This window comes from Melanostigma gelatinosum, assembly GCF_949748355.1.
Source record: "Melanostigma gelatinosum genome assembly, chromosome: 14".
Taxonomy (NCBI): Eukaryota; Metazoa; Chordata; class Actinopteri; order Perciformes; family Zoarcidae; genus Melanostigma; species Melanostigma gelatinosum.
Window position 1 is genome coordinate 21,992,821 of NC_136647.1, and position 21,105 is coordinate 22,013,925.

A 21,105-nucleotide genomic window follows, 5' to 3' on the forward strand; every position below is an offset into this window, starting at 1 on the left:
CTTTGAAAAGTTCAGCAGAAGGCAGCTGTTGTTGTTTTATGGTCAGAAAACATGAATACCTCATGAGGGCTCATGTAGGCAAATGATCTCTTCACATGTCTGGCATCGGCACAGATGATCTGCACTGCAGCCGTATCGCCCGTCTCTAAACCACAGTTGAACTCGGTACAGTAAATAACCTGACCTGAATTAAAGTCGAGCGGATCTGGGAGGGAGCGGCCTTCATTTAGAAAACAGCAGCCCGCGCGTCAGGGGAAGGGAAATGTGGATAGATCGGTTCTCCGAGCTTGTCATGTCTGACTGCGGTAATCAAACGGTATTACTGGAGCCTGAGAGGGGGAGAGGGGGACGTATAGGAGGTGGCAGCGCTTCAGAGGCTCCTGCACTACTGTAAGGGTTACATGTGCGTGTGCGTGTGTGTGTGTGTGTCTGTTCTTTCTTTTTGAAGTGTGAGGCTGGGGAGCGAGGAGAGACCTCGGCGCTCAGCTTGGGGCGTATAATCTATGGTTCATTTGCAGCTTTTCTCCCCAGTATGACAAGCCGTTTACAAGACATAGCCTCTGCTGCTGACCCAGTTCTGAGAGGCTGCGTCCTCGCGACAGGGCCCTGCCTCCCCATCAGGCCCTGCTCCTCGTCTAACTGACGATAACACCGCCACCCTCTGCCTCCGTGAACTGTGGGAAAAAAAAAATAGGTCGCCCTGACCCACTTTTCTTCTTCTTTCTTTTTTTTTTCTCTCTCTCTCTCTCTCCTCCCTAACATTGTGCAAGGAGTGCTGCAGATCATGATCGAGTGAGACAGTACAAGGGAGAGGGAGACAAAGGACGAAAATAAGTGAAAAAAAGAGAGAGACTTCTCTGTGACGAGTCCCTGCACTTTGGCGATGCCTTCCTGTGGCCTCTGGAACAGGAGGGGCGACTCTTATCAGTGGGCCAGCTGTGAGTTTGGCAAAAACACCCATTGAAAAAAAGCACCCATTGATGCAACAACTGCCCCCGAGGGTTGAGCGCCATCTACATGCCCTCATCGGCACGCCTTCTGATTTCTACATCTCCTCTTCTAGGTGGCCATTATCTCACATCTTTCTCAGAATGCTAAATGGGCTCCTCCGCCGTATTTAAAACACGCTTTTCTGCAGTCATCCAACACCGCGTGAAGGTATGGCATGTCGCCAAAGCCAGAAAGAAATGATGAGCCTCTCTCTATGGGAGATGTTACGGGGGCCAGCTGTCCTAATGCCCGGTAGCATGACACTGCCCCCCCCCCCTCTCGAATGCCTCTGCTCTAGTTAGGACAGCTCATGATGTGTCTAGGATCATGCACGGCGCTCTCATGCACACCCTCCCCTCGTTAAGCCTTGCTCGCTCACGCGCTGCTTCGGTAATCCCGGCGTCCGTGAAGCGCTGCTCGGCCGCGTTCCTCTGACGATGGCTGAGGGTTTCACTCATTTGTAACACAGATTCCGCAACGCCCCTCGCATCGGCGTTTGAAGCCATTGTGAGGAACCTCATCGACGCTGCACCTTTGGCTGCTGATTTAAATATTAATGCGCCGGAAATCATCACTCACTCTGGTGCCTTGGCATCGCGTAGCAACCATTGTTTAGCTCTGTTCCAGCTATATTTGTCGGAGTGACATTTAATCATCACCTTTAACCTTTAACTGAACTGGATCAATCTATGCAACCACAGCACGACTTGTATTATTTTGTACTGCCAACCTCTTACAAATGGACTCTTTGAGCATTAGCGGGCCTCATGTTAGCGCCCTGGTGTCACACAGTTTGCCCCGCACCACAACATTAGTCCCACCAGATGCTAGCCGCTACATGTGTTCTCGTGTGGGCTCATTTGCATCAGCCACGGTTTGACACTCCACTCTAAAAAACCAGAGGAGGGTTGACCCGCCGCTAAACTCTCACCAGCCCGGTGCTAAGCCCCTGCGTGCTAATGGTGACCCGTGCACACAGACATGTTGGTGCCTCAGAGACGAGTCATGGAGCCCGCTGCTCCACTTTCCTCTGGTGCCAGAACGCGCTGCAAAAGCGGCGGGGCTGTGCTGGGTCTTACTTTTTTACCATCAAACATACGAACCACAGAGAGCAAAATGGCCGATGGAGAAAGCGGAGTAGGGGTGTAAGGTCTCTTTATTCGACAGGGGGGGCTGGCGGAGGTTCTAGTTCCAGTTTAGGGGGGTGGATGTGGGTCAAGCCCTGCCTCCTCATAAGCACCAAGGTCAACGCTGAATGGAAGGGAAGGTGGCTTAGAGAGAGAGAGGCCCTGGATAAACCACATTCGTCTGGCTCTTGTGCCAGCACCAGCCCCAAAGGTGTAAACACAGTTACACAAACACATAGCGTCTCCGTGCTAACCCAAAGTGTGTGTGTGTGCAAAAATAAAAGATTATACAAGCCTAAAGGCCGAAGGCTTTTTTCATGAGATCAATTCACACTGTCAAGATATTTTCTTCAAATGTTTTTGTCACGAGTACTTTCACACAGAAAGTGAATGTTACGAGGCTAAATACGAAGGCAGCGCAGAACAGATCCACTTCTTCTGTTCTCACCTTTCAAAATAAAAGCCCTGGACGTATACTCTGCATAACTGTTTACCAGAGGGAACAGAAATTCACTTCAATAGAATAGTTCAGCCCAGACAGACGGGTCAACAGGATCCTGTAGTTGATCCTCAGCCTGCGCAATTCTTTTGAAATCTTGTATTAATAAAAAGGCTGCAACTGTTGCAAAGTCACATCCCTGCCGGTATGGAAAATATTGATGCCTAATTCCTATTCTTATTTTTGTGTTTCCATAATCTTTTAAAACCCAAACGAGGCTCAACTTAAAGCGACAGTACACAGTTGTACAAGAGGACCTCTGACTGTCTGACAATCAAACTTCCAAAGCTTAAATTTCCTCTGGGCTGCTTTGTGTTTGTGTGTGTGTGAAGTAAAGGTGTATTCAGGTGGGCAGCACATGTCTCTCTGATTTGAAATGTCAAGTCCTAGCAGGCGATCACCTTTATTTTAGTGCGTCAAACAAGACAACTGTCTGAACATAATCAAGGCAGCTCATGAAGTGTTGGAGAGCACAGGGGAGGGCACTGCGCTGATGATTTGGAGTTTGGTTCACGCTGGGGCCATCATGACATAAAGAAAAAGTCTAACAAGCACTGAAGGAAAATGTCAACATTTGTGAAAGAAGATAGAATGGACCAGAATGCTCAGGCAAAAAGATGCCAAGATAATATAAAAAGAATCTTCAAATATCACAAAAAGGTTTTTAGGCTTGGCTGAGATGAGGTTCCTCTCCACTGAGGAGGCTAAAAACAGAGGAAGAATAAAACAGTGTCCTCATCCCTCCACCCGGATCTGCTATTGGATAATGGTTCTCCAACTGAAGAATTTGCACCACCTACTGCTTATCTCTGACAACTAACTCCTTATAAGCGCGGTAGTGGACGGAAACAAGCATTCATTCACATTTTCTTTTTCGCAGACTTTCTCGAAATTCGGTTAAAATGTGCGATTCGTTTGAATGGGAACTTAGCTAATGACCCAAAACACAGAGACAGCACGGGAGTGTCTGAAGGACAACTTTTGAGAATGTCCCAGAGCAGCCAAGCCAGAGAGAGAGAGACCTGAAAATGTCCGTCCATCGACGGTCTCCACTCAAACTCGAGAGAGCTGGAGAGGATTTGCAGAGAGGAATGGCAGAAAATCCCCCAAATCCAGGTGTGCACAGCTTGTCGCGTGAAGCTGGAAATGCTGCCAAAGGTGCTTCAAATAAGTACTGCGTTAAGGGTCTAAATAATAATATTTGCATCGTCATTATGTGACATTTTGTGGAAAAATACATCAAGAAGGGGTCTATTGTATCACTTATCTCCCCGACCGCCTGTGTTCATCCTGACAAACTGATGGCAGCAGTCTTGCATCATGCCTCACTCCTCTTATTAAAGATGAAGACGATGGTAAGTCTCGGCCTGTTTTCTAATAACAATCCCTGACATTTGGCTCCACAGAGTAAAGAAAGAGGACATTTCTGTGAAAACAAGACTGGAAATGAGTCTTTGCCTCCTCTTATAGTTGCCTAGAGACCTCTCCTGTCAGACACTGTATTATATTCATATCAGGGCGTGGCTTAACAAATCCTCAGATGAACTTATTATTATCTCAAGCTTACAATTTACAGTAGTTGCACTGATGGCGCTGTGAGTCGTTTTTTCATCGCTTGACAAAATCTATTATATTTAATTAAATTAGATATTTAACGGTACGTTACATTGTGTCATTCTGATGTTACATTTCAGTTGTTTATTAAAATGTGAAGAATCACAACGTTGTAAAGTTGTGACCCTGTTTTTTGTTGTCAAATGACAAAGACTTGAACTGTACTGATGGGTGAGTTTGAGTTGTAACATGCCACAAGAAACCCAAATAAGTTCACTGACAACATTTCAAAAGATACATATCCCACTCTGGGATTCAAGGACTAGAGGACATTTTTGTGTCACAACACACGCCAAATGGAGACAGGACATGAAAATGGGCTGCGAACTAGCCCAAAGGGAAACAGTGCCTCCCTCTGATTGTCCAATTCTACAACTACAGTGTAAAGACGCAGCAGTGTACAATATTCAGAGTCGGATGTAGAAAGACTAGGATCCGTTACGGCCTGTTTTTAACCAAGTGGGCTATCCCAATCTACCCAGCCATATGGTCAACATATCCAGGGGGCAGAAACGTTACCGTAGCCGCACATGAAAATACTCTGAAGCAGAAGCAGTAGCGCGCTCTAAGGCGAGACACAGAGAGCCAGCGCGGTTCAAACAGCGGGGCAGCTGTAGGGAGGGAGCGAGGCAACGGCAACAACACAAACCCTCCAGCTCAGCCGGGACATGAATCACTCTGGACATGAGGCCACCTTTCCCTGACACATGCTGGTATCAGTGAGTGAGAAGTGAGAGGATGACTCAACCCGCCCGGTTCGTCACCGCCGCGGTCAAAGAGGGGGCTCTTCTGTGACGCAACCTTGACCCCATTTGACCTTGGGGGAAGGGGGGGCGACCACCCCGAATGAAGGGCAAACCAGCTGCATGCCTCGTCCTCGTAGACAGGCAAGGTCAGGAGAGAGGATCGGGGGTGAGGCGTGTCACATGATTGGAGAGTTGCTTAAAAAGCCTCCTCAGCAATCAGGTCACGGTCACGCTCTCCTAATGCCACAGGACAAGAAGAGGAGTGAGTGTGTGTGTGTGGGGAGGAGTGCACAAAGGGAGACGGGGGGCACGTACTCCTCTACATGTTCAGCAGTCCTTGCTAACTTGAAAACACAAGCTATGATTCTATTAGCCGTATTAATCTTCCTGCTTAGTGGGCACTTTTATTCAAAGTCACTTACACGATTATCACTCTTGCACATCTCCCTCCGTTGCTGCCGCTGGATATTTGCTGGAGGAATCCAGGTTAATTGCCTTTGCTCAAAGGCAGAAGGGTGAGCAGGAGTATGAGCCAGCAATCTTCTGGTCACCAGTCCATTTTCCCAAAGTAATAGGTCATACGGCTGCCCGGAGTCATCCGCTCCGGTGCTCTCCATCTCCTCTCAAATGGCCTCTCTGCCGCTGGCCGCCTTCTAACACGGTTATGAGGAAGCTGCACTCCCGAGCCGTGGTCTTTTCGGTCTGTTTACCCAGCCCAGTGAGGACGCCACCTCGCAAATGGATTCACAAGCGGGGTGGCGGTTCACAAAAGGACAGTGTGTTTCGGGAAATTCCAGAAGCCACTTCCAGGGAAAGATGGGTACCGAGTTGTGCCGAGTGTCCTCGGCCCACACTTTGTGGTGTGGGAGTGCATTTATTTTTATTTATTCAGACATTATTTAACTATGAAGACTTTTGTTGCTGAATTTTACTATGTTGTTAAAATATTTTTTTGAAAGTGCAATGAGTCTTTTATGGTCTCCATGCACCTTAGGAGACTCTTTGGGCCAATAACCAACCGCTTTGCTTGGAGTAACACAAAATGAGGTATTTCAAGAGAGATTCAGTGATTGGAAACTAATGTGCTGCAGATCTATCTGAACTCGCAATGCTCCGACTCTCCACGGCCACCCGCACAGGTCCCTTGTTGCCCAGCAACCACTCAGCTCATCACCAGAAGCCAAAAAGTTACACAATTGCAGTTCTAAGCCAAAAGGATTTGGGGGGGGGGGGTATCATCGTTCGTCACCTTATATCCAGCTTCTATCTGATGTGGGTGTGAATGACTGAGGAAGAGGAGGAACCCTAGCTCCTGTGTTCTCCTCCCATCTTGCAGAGCCAAGCAATGTGACAGAGTGAAAAGCAGCCAAATATTGACAGTAGAATGCTGTACCATGAACATGAATTGCTGGCAGCGTAAGAGCAGCTCTCAGGTACAAAGTTTAACGATCAATTCCCCTGAACTTCACCTGTTTTGCAACGGAAATAAATCCACCACCTCGCGGCATGTACCGCATATACTGCTCCCCCCCCCCCTCCCCCCTGTCATCCTGTGCAATATATCCATCATTCATTCATAAATTCTGAAAACTCCTCTTTAGTTAATTGCATGGAAAAATTTAATTTCAAACGAAAGCTTTTAAAAGAGAAAGATATAATTAAGTTGCAGGGATCTCTCTGGCCCCTCCTTGCCCAGGAGGGCCCGGGTGGGGTGGGGGCGCTGCGATCCGAGCGGCGCTGCACCGCACTGCTCCGTGTCAGGGAAGTCATACACCCATGTTTAAAGCAGAGCGTTACGTAAAGCCTCCCCCTCTGCACAGGCTTACTGCACCAGACGCTGTGTCCTTGCCTGGGCTGCTCAAGGTTCCCAAAAGGACAGGCTGCTAAGAAGTTGGGAAGGACGGGGCCCTGTGATAGCCTGCAAAGAGGGAGGGAGGGAGGGAGGGAGGGAGGGGAGGCAGGGATCTGCTGCCTGTGACAGCTTTGGACTTTGAATTCAGCGCCAGACAGGCTCATGCATCAATCCCTCAACTTACAAAGACAAGCCACTAACCTTGACGAGGCCAGGGACTCTTCAGGAATGAGTGGCATTTTCACTTAGCCCCTGCTTCTCCCCAGCACTCCCGCCACATAACCTGGTTAAAATAAGACACAGTTGAGTAACAGCCGGCCTCACTCTCTGGACTTTGTGACCCGGTGTTCTAGCCCTCAAACCCTTAGGCCTCTTAGGGCATGTCAGGGACATATGCATTAATACACAAATAGCGCGGGGAGCATCGGCCTTGTCCAATGCCTGTTAGGAGCAGCTTGGTTTGAGCGAGGCATGACGCAAGACCCTCCAGATCAACAACTGTTTTATCAGAGACTTAGTTACCAACATGCTCCGACAGTTGCAGATGAAAATCTACGAGCACGCGGACAAGTATCTGCAGTCTTTCTCCACTGTGAGGAAACAGGGCAGACGCCCTCCATCGCATGTTCACACAGGCTGGGTATTCCTCTTATCTGCCCCCCACCCCCTCTGTCACGCCTGCGACATTGGTCTGCTCGTGGCAAAAGCAGACTCCGTCTGACTGCAGCATCCTGGCAAGCACACTCACCACAATGGTAGAGAATACCTTGCTGCTGCACCTCTACAGCCCCGGGGCAGCAGCGCTGCTACAGGAGCAAGGAAGGCAGGGAGGGAGTGAGCGCCACATCAGCCCAGCAAAAAGAGTTAGCTCCTCTCACGTCACCCAGGAGGCCTGCTCCTACATGCTACATCTCCTCAGTCTTTACTGAACGTATCAGGAGGGGAGGGACAGCGGAAAGTCGCCGTTAGCTCCGTAGCCACCACGACAAGGTAGCTTGATGCCGTTTGTCTCTCTGCTCCGCCTCATTGATCGGCACACTTAGGCTTCCACAGCTGTTGTTTACCAAACGGGCCGATACTTCATGTGTGGGTAAATTCATTTGACCCACTCGCTCTCTCTCTCTTCCGTTCTCCCTCCCCTTTCGGTGAGCAATTTCTGCAAAGTCTAAATAATTCACGGCAATTGCAATCAGCAGCGATCAATCGGCGGGGATAATTGAGGGGCCCTGTCATTGCGCCAAGGCCAAGCGTGAAGGCAGAGGGCCGGAGAGTTGGAGTTGAGGGTGAAGTGGGATGAGGGGGGATGTCATTCAACAGATGAGCTCTGGCTAGTGTAGCTCTCGGGCGTTGCAGCGGAGGCGGCCATCTTTCTTCCCCTCTAGCATTTTGTCATTCCAGCGTCCAGGAGCGATGGCAGTGAAGACGCATTTAGCGGTTCCTGCCTCGTCATCAAAGTGAGGCCCATTGACTTTGGCTGCCTTCCATTGGTGACAGAAGTACAAACAGGAGCCCGGAGTAATCGTCTCCGAATGAGATAGTGCTGCTATAACTGAGAGCTACTAAAACAGAACTATCTTCTGAGGCTCTCGGATTTCAGAAAGCAGAAATGACTTCAGTCAGTTTATGCCTTGCTTTCTGATACCGCGGTCTCTTTCTTTGGATATTCTAGTGGCAGAATATTCAGAGAAAGAAAATACATCATCAGTAAACAGCAAGTCTCCACGTGTCTCTTAATACATCTGCCTTACTTATTTAACACCAGGATAGTGCACTGTCCACTGCCACTTGTAACTTAGTATATTCATTAGGGCTGCACAAGTAATCAAATGTTAATAACCATTTTAGCTTCCCACAATTAAATGAACGTCATCTACGACAATGACGTTAAGAAAGCTCCACTCGTAGAAAGCTCTGCTGTGTGTCAAATCAAGCGCTTCCTTAACTAGCAGCCATCCAGATGTTTTCGCTCCACTTTTGAGGAGCCGTCATGCCGCTGCACACGCACTCTACGGCAGCAGCCTGTGAGAACTTTACTGAATAACTATTCTACTCTGCAGTCCAGAGAAGAGGAACAATGTACTGAATATTACTCGGCGGAAAATACACAGAATTCAGGATTTAATGCGAAGATGTATTCATTAGCAGGAACGTAGCACAGCGTGAAAGTGAAAGCACTGTTCTGTTGGTTCAAATGTGAAAGTGCCATACAAATATGTTTTCCCTAAAACCAATGGATAATCGTGATAAATAAATCGTGATCTCAATATTGATCAAAAATAATCATGATTATCACTTTGGCCATAATCGTGCAGCCCTAATATTCATTTTTTATTCAGTTGTTACATCAATCTGTTTTCACTTTCCAGCTCTTCGTCATATCCATTCCAAAACATGTTCCATTCAAACTGTATGCAGCCTGGCCCTGTGGTGTGTACGATGCTGTAGTCTGTAATAACCTGGTGTGAGATAAGCAGCGAGGAGGAGCTGCAGGCACAGAGAAGAGTCAATACTGAAAACCGATCATTTCAAACACCCTGATCAGGCGTCACTCACTAATCTCATGTTGGCTCTTTCTCTCATCAATTTAAGATAAATGCTTTCGTCCAAGTTTGAAATTCACAACATAACTGCTGCGGCATAAATATCCCAATATCAGCAGCAGCACTGAGATCTGTTATTAGTTGAGTGTCGACTGAATAAACAAACAATAAAGACGAACAATAATTTGGCTTAATGGATGCTCCACACTAACATTATAGAGCCCGAAACAATTAGAGAAATGAGCTTGTGGCCAAAGGGGGGGTCTCCGGCTTGAATCCTCCGTGGGCTGACAAAGTGCGGGCCGTGAGTAAGTAGATGAGAAATGCTTCTCCTCCTCAACATCTACTGTCAAAGTGCCCTTGAACAATGTTCGGTGGCCAACAACACAAGTGCTGGGCAGCTCACAGGTCTATCATAAATCAAAAAGCCTGCAGTAAATGCATGACACTTGTTCTGGTAGATTGCACATTAGGTTTTTTTCGGTTTGCAGACTGTATCTCAGCAATCAAAAGCGAGATGCCACCCAGAGTTTTGTCAGCCATGTGCATGTCTCATGCTATTGTGTGACTGACAGATTTACAGACAGCGGGTTTGGAGCTGGCACAGTGGTGGTGGTTAGAGAGGCTGTTAGTGGAGATAAGTGGCCGGGCAGGTACTCCTCCTGTATCTGTGGCATCATCCTGTATAAAAAATACATTACATCAAATGACTGAAACAAGGGGAGAGGAAAGTCACCAAGTGACAACAAGCACTGTGATTTTTTTACGCTGTACTGACACATATTATCGATAAAACACAAAAGATGTGCAGAATACAACTGCATAACACAATTACACACGCACGCCTAAACACGCCACTCTTCTGCAGCAGCAGCCGCGCTTTGATGGCAGATAAGATTTGCTGTCACGAAAGGCAGCGGATGAGAGAGTGGAGCAGCAGAGTCCGGTCTTGTGACTGCTCAGCAGCTTCCACATTATTTGCATTCGGCCATTTGAATGTCCTCTGGTTCTGTTGCAGGCTACTGCACATCACTCAACAGCAGCTCCCTGGACAATAGCAGATGGCCCAGTCAAATCGAGCTGCATCCAACACAGAGGCTCCTTTTGAGTTACTGGTCAGACACACACACACACACACACACACACATACTGGTTCTTCTTAGAGTGCTACTTAAAACAGTCGGGCTATAAATGTGCAGGTTTGAGTTATCTCTGGCAAAAGAGGACACGCTGAACTACCTTGAACATCTTGTGTAAGTTCAGGTCAAATAATTAAGCAGCTTAAATGCTCAACAAAAGGAGGGCTAAAAGGCAGACCTCCAGACACAGACAGCATTTAGGAGGCTTTACAAATAGTTTGACTTCTCTCCACCTTACTTTTAGATTGTCGGGTCTGAAGTTACAGCGGCTCTGTGAAAGTGTAGCACAGAACAGAGAGCTTTTTGTTTTTCCTCATCCAAGCAGGTCTGCCGCTTGAAGCTCAGTGAATTGCCCTTTTGCAACGTGAACTGAAGTTCTCTGCCCTCTTTCCTGTAACTCGCGGCAAACTTCAGCCCTTGACCTTTCGCCTCCTCGCCGATCCAAAGTCCAATGAAGCAACAGGACATTTAAGGGGAAATGAACACCTACGCAAAACGCCGTTCAAAAAAAAAGAAAAACTCTCACTGGTAGTTGCTGAAAAAAAACATCCAAGTCTTTTGAACTCTATCAAAACATATCTGACATGATGGCGCAGCGATGTTGACAGGCTGCAACAGACCGACTGCATTTTGGCCTCATATCCTTCCAAACATCAGAAGGGACCTTACAGGCCATTTCTCTTTTTGAAGGATGTGGAAGCAATGCACAACAAAATGAGCATCTTAATAAGCCAAGATCATGGCTGTTTATGATGCATTCAAAAAGGAAAATGTTGTAGCAACAGACATTGCTTTGTTACATTTGAACTACCTTGGCCTACACTGTATTTACTGTACGTGCTCGGGGAGGTTAGGGCCATTGTCACCGACTTCCCACCTGAGTGGCACTGCAAAGTCTAAAACAGAAAATGACACTGCAGGGGCATATACATATACTCAAGGTACATTTAAGACTCTTTCAGACATTAATACAATTTATACCCTCCCCAAAAAAGAAGAGTAAAAAGCTCCAAGTGAGCTATGAGTCTGGGCACGGGGAGATGTTTCATTAGGCAGCCTAATATATCCAAGACATAGCTATCATTTAGCCCCACGAACCACATTCACGACTCCAGCCCAACACAGAACTACACGCAAGGCCTTGACGTTCATTCAAAACCCTTTGATAATTGTATTTATTTATTTATTTTATTAAAGGAGCAGGACCTGCCAATGGTCGTTTACAGAGCAGTGCAGCTGTGAAGTGTTTCCCATTGGTGGTGCTAAAACTACTCCACGCATAGACGTTTTGACCCAGTGTGACATAAGCGGTACTAACGTTACATTACTGCTACATTACTGTTACATTGTGACATTATACGGCCTTATGGTGTGTTGTTCACCACAAATTAGCTCGTGTGGCATTTTAATTCATTCGGCGATCAGCGTGACAGTAGCGTCACAGAAGCCTATAAATACACTTTCATTAGATTCCGCTACGGTCGGTCCGTATACGGTACATGAACTACAATTGACATTCATTTCCTCGGCTGTATTCTCACAGATAAATCCTCTAATGTAGGCCTAATTTACTGGTCAGATGGCGGCCAGGAAACACGGACAGTGGCTGTTCTGACTAAGCGACTCCGTGGGCTAAAACCCGCACACAGCCTGGTCCATTTTCCGCGTCTTTATGCAGCGGTTTTTTTCAGCGCGACATCCATATGCGGCTCTGTGCCGCCGTACGACACGCAAACAGCCCGCTCCTAGCCTCGAAAAAATACGCTACTGTCTCGTACAATCCTCGACATCGCGTCCCGTGTATTATTTCACCCTCCCGGTGCTAATAGTAATTCTCCAGATATGACAGTGGTTTATATGTTAGCACGTAAAGAGCCCATACCTGCGCTGTCCACCCCGCAGTCAGCCGGAGAGGCGCATCGTTGTTGTTCGACAGGAGGAGGCAAATCCAATGAAAAACGGTCGCGTCCGTCTTGACACTTCAGGCGGGGGAACAAAGATGGCGAGGCAGGCTTTTAAAAAACAAAATTGTTAGTCCAAAAAGATGCCTCGGTGTTTGTGTGTGTATGTGTGTGTGCGTGTGTGTGTGTGCTGCGACTGCGAGCCTAGGCGTGTAGCGTGTAGTCTGTGGGAATTGTTTATTCTCGGAGTCCCTAGCTGTGGACAAGTGAGCGGAGACAGACACACTCCTCCTCCTCTGCTGCCGCTGACACCACCCTTAAAGGAACAAGCCTACACCCACTCACTGCCACCGCACACAGTCATGATGATATCTATAGTCTAATGGTAATAACAATATCACGATAACAACAGTCTAATAATGGTAATAACAACATCACAATAACAATAGTCTAATAATGGTAATAACAATATCACGATAACAACAGTCTAATAATGGTAATAACAACATCACAATAACAATAGTCTAATAATGGTAATAACAATATCACGAAAACAACAGTCTAATAATGGTAATAACAACATCACAATAACAATAGTCTAATAATGGTAATAACAATATCACGATAACAACAGTCTAATAATGGTAATAACAATATCACAATAATGCTAATCACAACAATGGTCTAATAATGGTAATAACAATATCACAATAATGCTAATCACAACAATGGTCTAATAATGGTAATAACAATATCACAATACCACTAATGACAACAATAGTCTAATAATGGTAATAACAATATCAAGATAACAACAGTCTAATAATGGTAATAACAACATCACAATAACAATAGTCTAATAATGGTAATAACAATATCACGATAACAACAGTCTAATAATGGTAATAACAATATCACAATAATGCTAATCACAACAATGGTCTAATAATGGTAATAACAATATCACAATAATGCTAATCACAACAATGGTCTAATAATGGTAATAACAATATCACAATACCACTAATGACAACAATAGTCTAATAATGGTAATAACAATATCAAGATAACAACAGTCTAATAATGGTAATAACAACATCACAATAACAATAGTCCAATAATGGTAATATCAATATCACAATAATACTAATCACAACAATAGACTAATAATGGTAATACTATTACAATAACATTAATAATAGCAGTAATACTAATAATAACAATATCACAATAACACTAATCACAACAATAGTCTAATAATGGTAATAATATTACAATAACACTAATGATACTAATACTAATAACAACTGTAATAATAATATCACAATAACACAAATAATAATAATAACAATAATATAATAATAATATCACAATAACACTAATAACAACAAAAGTCGAATAATGGTAACACTAATATCACAATAACACAAATAATAATAATGCAGATAATAATCTGAATTAAAGGGCAGATTATGCTTATTTATTATGTTAATTTAGTTGTTATTACCAGAACTATTTTTGTACTTTTTTAAATTTTTTTAAATTTTTAATTTTTTTATGCATTTTTTATTGAAAGACACGAGACAATATTAAGACAATACATAGACATAACAATAAGAGGATGACAAGAACAGTGGGATAAAAGCCAGCAAATATCATACAGTCAGTGTGTGTGTGTGTGAGAATGTCCTTGAGCCTTTTGAGAAGGAGGGAAAAAAATATAAAAATAATAATAATAATTTAAAAAAACAACAAACCAAAAAAATTGAAAAATTAAAAACAGGTATATGTGTGCATATGGATGTTCATGTATGCATGTACGTGGGTTTCAATTGGTTGTCCGGCAAGAAAAACAAAAGAACAATAGTAAAAAAATACACAAAAAAAAAATATATATATATATACACCGGTATATATACTATACATATTTCAATATTAATAGAATGCATGGTGTCACGTTTGCAGAAACATAGTGAGGGATGACCAGGTGGAATGGTGTTCTGTTGTATTGTATATGATGGATGAGGTTAGATTTTCCATTGAAATATACTCTATCATTAAGTTTCTCCAGTGTGTGTATTATTCCTTGATTTCCAGTTCATGAGGATGGTTTTCTTGGCGATAGTTCGGGCCACAAGGAGTAATTTGCGGTTTGTTTTACTCAGATGTATTGTTGAGATGTCTCCTAGTAAGCACAGTGAAGGGGATAAAGGGACGAGGCAGCCCAGGAAGACAGACAGTGACTCACTTATTTCTTCCCAAAAGTCATTAACTGGTGTGCAGTGCCAGGTGGCGTGAACAAAGCTATCCGGGCTGTTTTGAGTGCAATGTGGACAGATATCTGACGGGAATCCCATTTGAAACATGTTTTGCCCGGTGTAATAAATTCTGTGAAGTATTTTATACTGTATTAGTTGTAAATTGGCATTTTTAGTCATGAAGTAGATGTTATTGCAGATTTGGTTCCAGAAATCAGCATCAGGAGTGATGGACAGGTCTGATTCCCATTTTCTTGATGGTATGGATGATGTTTTGTCAGACTGTGATATTACTCTACATATTTTTGAGATTAACTTTTTTGAAGAGGGGATATTAATTAATTCGGAGGTTGAGGGGGGTAATTCTAGGTTAGTGGCCTTAATGTTAAGTTTGGATTGAACGGATGATTTGAGTTGCAGATATTCCAAAAAGTGATTGCTCCTGATGCCGTACTTCTGAACCAAGTGAGGGAATGAAACCATGGTGTTATTATTGAAGATGTGTTTCAGATGAGTGATGCATTTAGCGGACCATGTGTGGAGATTAAGAGGTGTCTTGTGACTTAGAAAAGATATTATCTTATTTTTGTACTTTTTAATTGCGACTGAATTGTTTTATATTGTTAATGGGACTTGTTCCACTTGTAGCAGAAACTATCAGCAGGGACAGTACTGTTAGTATTCGTGAAGAGTACCAGTCACATTAGCAGCAGCAGTAACAGTGGCAGTAGTGGCTGTAACAGCAGCAGCAGTATTCTGTATCTTAGCACTTTTTTGTGAAATACAACAATCTCCAAAAAGTGCTTCACAGTAAATATCAGCAGGACACAGAGTCAAGGCAATTTTAAAAGTTCAGGGGTTTCGAGAATAACTTAAAGGGGCACTCCACCAATTCCACACATAGTTCAATATACCTGTCAGGGGGAGTACATACCCCCCTGCCTGTGAAAACAGTTGTATAATGTCTTCTGTGGCTCTGGAGGAACTTTCTTTTTATTTGTTGCAGATTGCAACCAACTGAATACCCCTCCACTCACTCATTCCATGACTGTGTTAACGTGAGCCGCTGAATGCAAAATCGTGGTAACGTCGCTCTCCTCGCTCAGAGGCCATCCATACCATAATAAAACTTCTTCAGAAGCAACGGAAGTCAGATGCTAGCTAGCAGCACCACGGTTTTGCACTCTGGCTCATGTTATCACAGTTTCCTAAGCATGTAGGAGAACTACAGTGGCCTTTAGGTAACGTAACAACACAAAGGCTCTCTCTGTAACCAGTGTTTGGTTTGTCCGTTCTGGGCTACTGTAGAAACATGGCGGTGCAACATGGTGGACTCCGGGAAGAGGCCCTGCTCCCTATACACTGTAGATATGAAGGGATCATTCTGAGCTCACAAAAAACACAACGATTCTCAGTGTCAGGTGATCATACACTAATGAAGACATAGATATTAACATTATATTCCATTTCTGCTAATAGATCCCTCTAAATGCTACATACCGGCCCTTTAAATCTGAAAAAAATAAAATAAATGTGATGACATCATCAGGCGCAGGACAGGTCTGTTCTGGGAGAATATCTTTTCAAACAGAACGCCTGGGTTACACAGCGGCGTGGAGTTCAAAACACTGTGAGCATTTTGGCAGGGGAAGTTTGAAAGAAAGATGCTATTAAGTTGCATTATGGGAAATGTAGGATGTTTTTGTAGCTTGACCCATAGTACAGACTAAAGATGGAAATATCTCGGCCTCTGCATCTGTTTTGACCAGTTGATTTATTAATGTGACTCTCATAACTGTCCGCACTTCGTGGCGGTGTAATACTGAATCACTAACTAGGCTCAAATGTAACATTTTAACATTTAATGTCACATGTTTTAATGGAGGGTCATCTCAAACACACTTTATATATATTTATTTATGTTGTTGGAATTTACATAATTTATTATACCACAGTTAGAACCTTTGCACACAGTCCCAACATGTTTTTATTTTATAATGAAGAAATACCAATTAATAGGCAGCCTGAAGTCAAAAACCTTAATGGAGACCACACAGGAATTTATAACTTGGATAGGTTATGAATTAGAACAGCAGATTATTAAAATGTCTTTTCTGTTAAATGAAGAATTAAGTAAGAAGCGGCCCCAACCAACCTTTTAGCCAGCATCTCCTGAGCAACTCATCGGGCCTCTCCCTGGATGACGTCCAGAATATGAGAGTTAAAAGAGTTTATCTGCCACAGCACTGGAGATTTACAACCTTCCCCGAGCACACAGTGACCAAAGCGGAGAAAGTGAAAACAGCGTCACCGCCATCGAGGTGCCCTTGAACGAGGCACAGAGGCAGCCCCCATGTGTGAACGTGTGTCACTAAAGTGTGAAGCAGGGTGTCACTCGTGCAACAGCAGATGTGCCTGTGAAAGCTTGAACGTACGATTGTGTGCCAAATGCTTCGAAGTAACTTTCTTTCTGTCCGTCTTCTCTGTTAATCTGTGCTATCAGGTCCACTGGCCTGCAGTCGGTCTTCTCAACATGGCCTTGAACAAAATGTCTCTAAGGACCAGGGGAACATCAGTGTTCTCATGAATAAGAACACAACAACATAACCTACTTCTACCCATCCCTGTCTCTGCTTCCCTTTTCCAAGGGGAGGGGGGGGGTGGTCCTCCTCTTCCCCCTCCCACTGCTCTGCTATCACATCACGCTGTGTTATTGGCCGCTTCCACTCAGCCAGTTGGATACTGTGCCTCCTAACCTGCTGCAACCCCATCGCAGTGTTTAAACAGTAATTCAGTCATTGCCAGTAGTATAAACAGAGGCGGCACTTAACATGTCAGTCAGGTAAATTGGATAGTTTTCTTTTACAAGGCTGTTGTTCACAGTAGGTGTTACCTGCGATTTGCATTTTGAGTGCGACAGCAGTTAAAAATCCGATCAAAGTCCTCGCCAAAGTGCCGTTCATAAAAAGTTGATGTTTGCTGCTGTTTATCGCCGGCGTCCGATTGCACCACGAGTGCTCAGCAATTTGGATGGCATCTCGCCTCGTAACCTCTTGAACTGGAGCGACCTTTCATCTTTGAACTCTGACCCCGAATGCCACATAAATGGAGATACAATATCCTCCCTTTCATTCCTTCCCCCAACCAGAACACGCTCAACTTTGCCCCCGGGAGCTTTTCACAGAAATGTGGTTCAGGAAACTTTGTCCTTTGACCTCAAGTATACGGACAGATTGTGGCTGACAAAAAAACGTCTGAGGCCGTGTTTCAAAACATTGTGTCATGATTTGTATTTATGTATGCGGATTTTAACACACTCTGTGAGGAGCTGCAGAGGAGAAGGCTGGTTACGGATGTTAACCGGCTGGTTGCAGTGTGTGGCTGCTGACATAAGGAGTGGAGGAAATGGAGAAAATAAGCATGTCGCGTTATTAAAAGAGAAGGTTAACAAGCATTGAAATGTCATCAGGAAAACAGACTTTGTCGTTTTAAACGATTCTCTTTTTACAATCTTGTTAACACAGTCGAAGTAACAGTGCTTGTGTGGGATTTGAGCAAAATAACCAACAGCTGTAGAGTACAGTGAACATTAGCACTTCAAATTTGAGGTGTTTTATTTGGACAACTCACAAAGAGGGACTTATTCTCATGTAGAATATTGTTCCTCCAATTAAACGACTTCACACTTAATTACCCAATGAACTAAAACAGAAGTATTTTCTGAAACAACATAGAAAAACTAAAAGCAGAGACTTCAGTTGACAAATATTTTAAAACTATGCATCAGATGTGATATGTAGGTGTCTAATAGGCTGCTGTGATAGAGCCAGCTCATCTGCGACTCACCTCTCATGTCAGCAGTAGTTCACTGAGCGGCTACTGGGGCAGATTATTATTCAAGTCTTTGGACAGGTTATGAAGATTTGATTTGCTCCCTCCATTCACAAACAGAGGGATCTGACACCAGCCCTTTCTCAAATTGCTTCTCTAGACACCTATACTGTACTGCGCTGAATGTGTTCAAAGAAAACACTTGAATGCGTGGGCAAAGGTCGGCTCTGCAGCCGCGTACTCTTGGTCCAGTAGACGGAGGAGAGTTTAGAATCAGACGCCTGATTGTCTCAGAGGGAGGGAGCCCGAGTGTCAGCAGACATTAACCCTCCAGACCTTTGACCTCTCCTCCCCAATTTCAGCCGCGGTGACTCCCGAGGTGTTTAGAGAGAAGGAAGGCCCTCTTGGGGAGGAGGCAGGTGCGAGCTGCAGTGGGAGGGCCCGCTGGAAGTCTCACCACACCGTAACCTTTGAACTGGAATGAGTATGGGATGGCTGTGACATTCCCCACGTATACAGCTGTGGGGAGGGTTCGACTGAAAGCATGTGACGCGGCAAAACACCTATTTGGATCCTTCGACTGATTTCGCTTGAATGACACCCTGCCGAGGACACATCTTTAATTCAACAAAGTAAACAAAAGGAACAAGGATGACAATCCACATTCACTTTTTCAACCAGATTTGACAAGGTCAAACTTTCGACCTTTGCCACGGAAGTGACATCTCTCACCACAGACTCGTCGCCGGCCCTTGTGATGAGCGGGTTACTCATTAACGAGTGAAACTGTCTTTATTGGCGCAACAAACTGTGTACGGAGACAGAAAATGCGTGACCTCTGTTCAAAATAAACAGACGGGTGTGATTATGACTAGATTACAGCAGACATGCTAAACAGCCATCTCTGTAAATATTCCACTTTTGTCCTTGAAGTGTGTCGGGGAGATGAAACTATGTCTGATAATCAAAATACATAACTCCTGCGCTAAGAGAGGAGATACACGAAAAGTCACAGTTGCCAGAGTCAGAAAAAGGTGTGCCAAACTACTGATTCAGTCTGATGACCCCGTCTCACATTATCCTCTCATCAGACTCACAATCAGTACGTCCCGTGAGGTATTTAACTTTGCCCCATCGGGAAAAGTGCTCCAGAAAGAGCCACATTTTATTTGACAGGTCATCATGGGACGCCGAGTGACACTCAGACAGTTGCTGTTCCGCTCACAGTCCACGTATGTCAGTGTTATTTGGCGCAGCCTGCTCCGAGTTCAGTTTCACTGGAGAGCCAGTGATCTGAGTGGAAAGGATCCCTGCCGGCCCTCTGGAGGGATATCATGATGGTAGGCCTCACAATAGGGAGGGTGTCTGCTTTCCCATTCAGCAGCTTCTTTGGTCTGCTATGGAGAAGAATACACGTATGGCTTCAAAAAAGAAAAAAAAAATCTCGAATGCCATCCTGCCTGGAGCTGTTTTGTTCAGGTGTGACCGTCATTCAACATTCTACGTGACCTCGACGCACATTGCATGTAAAAGTTGAGAGGTGAAGCTACTAGCTCGCTCCAAAAAACCCGTAATCCTCACGTATTAAAACTTCATTTCATCATTTATTTTTGCCCGGCAAAGCAAATGTTCTGCCAGGGAATCAATGGCAAGGCTGCTGACAGCAGTGGGAATGTTTACATCTCCCTACGCCTGTCCTCATATCTGATGCTTAACCCATACCCGATTGCTCTGAAACAGAAAAATCAAGAGGAATTTTGGAGTTGTTTTTGGATAGCTGTCAAAGTATGGGGGGAAAAAACAGGTCACTGCATAAAGCGTGTGAGAGCGCAGTGTTCGTGTGTGTGTTAGAGAGAGAGAGAGAGAGACAGTTCACTCGTGTGAACGGGAACGCAAGACTAGGTCGACTCCTGTGTGGGTGAGTTGCCTCGCGTCCCCCCCGAACACGCGCCGGCCCTGCAGCTTGTTGACCTAGATGGTGCTCTTTGACTAATCCCTGACGATTCTGCGGGTGGTCCGGGAGGAGCTCTCCTCCAGTTTCCTTTTCACATTTGAATATCAGATGGCGAGGGCGGGGCATCGCGGGGAGAGAGGAAAGAAAAAAAAATCTCTGAACCGCCAAGGGATTTGACTGGAGCTCCTGCCAACACAACATGCAATGTTTTTTTAGTGCTCCCTGCTACTCCTCTCTCTCTCTATCCCTCCCTCCCCCGCATGCTATCGTGGGTCTTCTTCTTTCTCCCACTTGTCAGACACAAAAGGCACCCGTTTATTGAGATTGATTTGCTCACATTGACCTACTGGTACTTTAATCATGTTTGTGTGTCCAAGAGTGTGTGTGAGCGATTAGAGGCCGAGCTGTCCCCATCACGTAGCCGTCTGCAACCGTTGGGCCATCAGGCCTGGTCTCTTACACATATCACAGTTTCCCCGCAGACACAGCTGACACGGTGTCTTCTCGTGTGAGGTTTTGTTACTAATGTTTGGGGGGGGGGGGGGGGGGGGGGGACGATTACTCTTTCACCTTGTGGTGTAGGGCTCTTCATCCGCTCAGTACGGGCCATTTGCTAGCATAATGAGTTTCCTGTGAAACACCTTCGGAAACCTT

The 21,105-nt window shown here is 44.9% G+C and overlaps 1 protein-coding gene across 2 annotated transcripts in view; it reads right to left on the reverse strand.

Annotated features, from left to right (window-relative positions):
* nrip1b (nuclear receptor interacting protein 1b) overlaps nt 1–12,486 on the reverse strand; it is a 40,746-nt gene extending 28,260 nt beyond the window's left edge. Inside the window, exon 1 of one of the 2 annotated variants that reach the window (XM_079283494.1) lies at nt 12,390–12,486. The gene's annotated coding sequence lies outside the window, so the exon portion shown is untranslated. Of the gene's footprint in view, nt 1–7,029; nt 7,084–12,389 lie in introns of those variants that run through there. The other variant, XM_079283495.1, reaches the window with a different exon arrangement.
* Between the last annotated feature and the right edge of the window lie 8,619 nt (nt 12,487–21,105).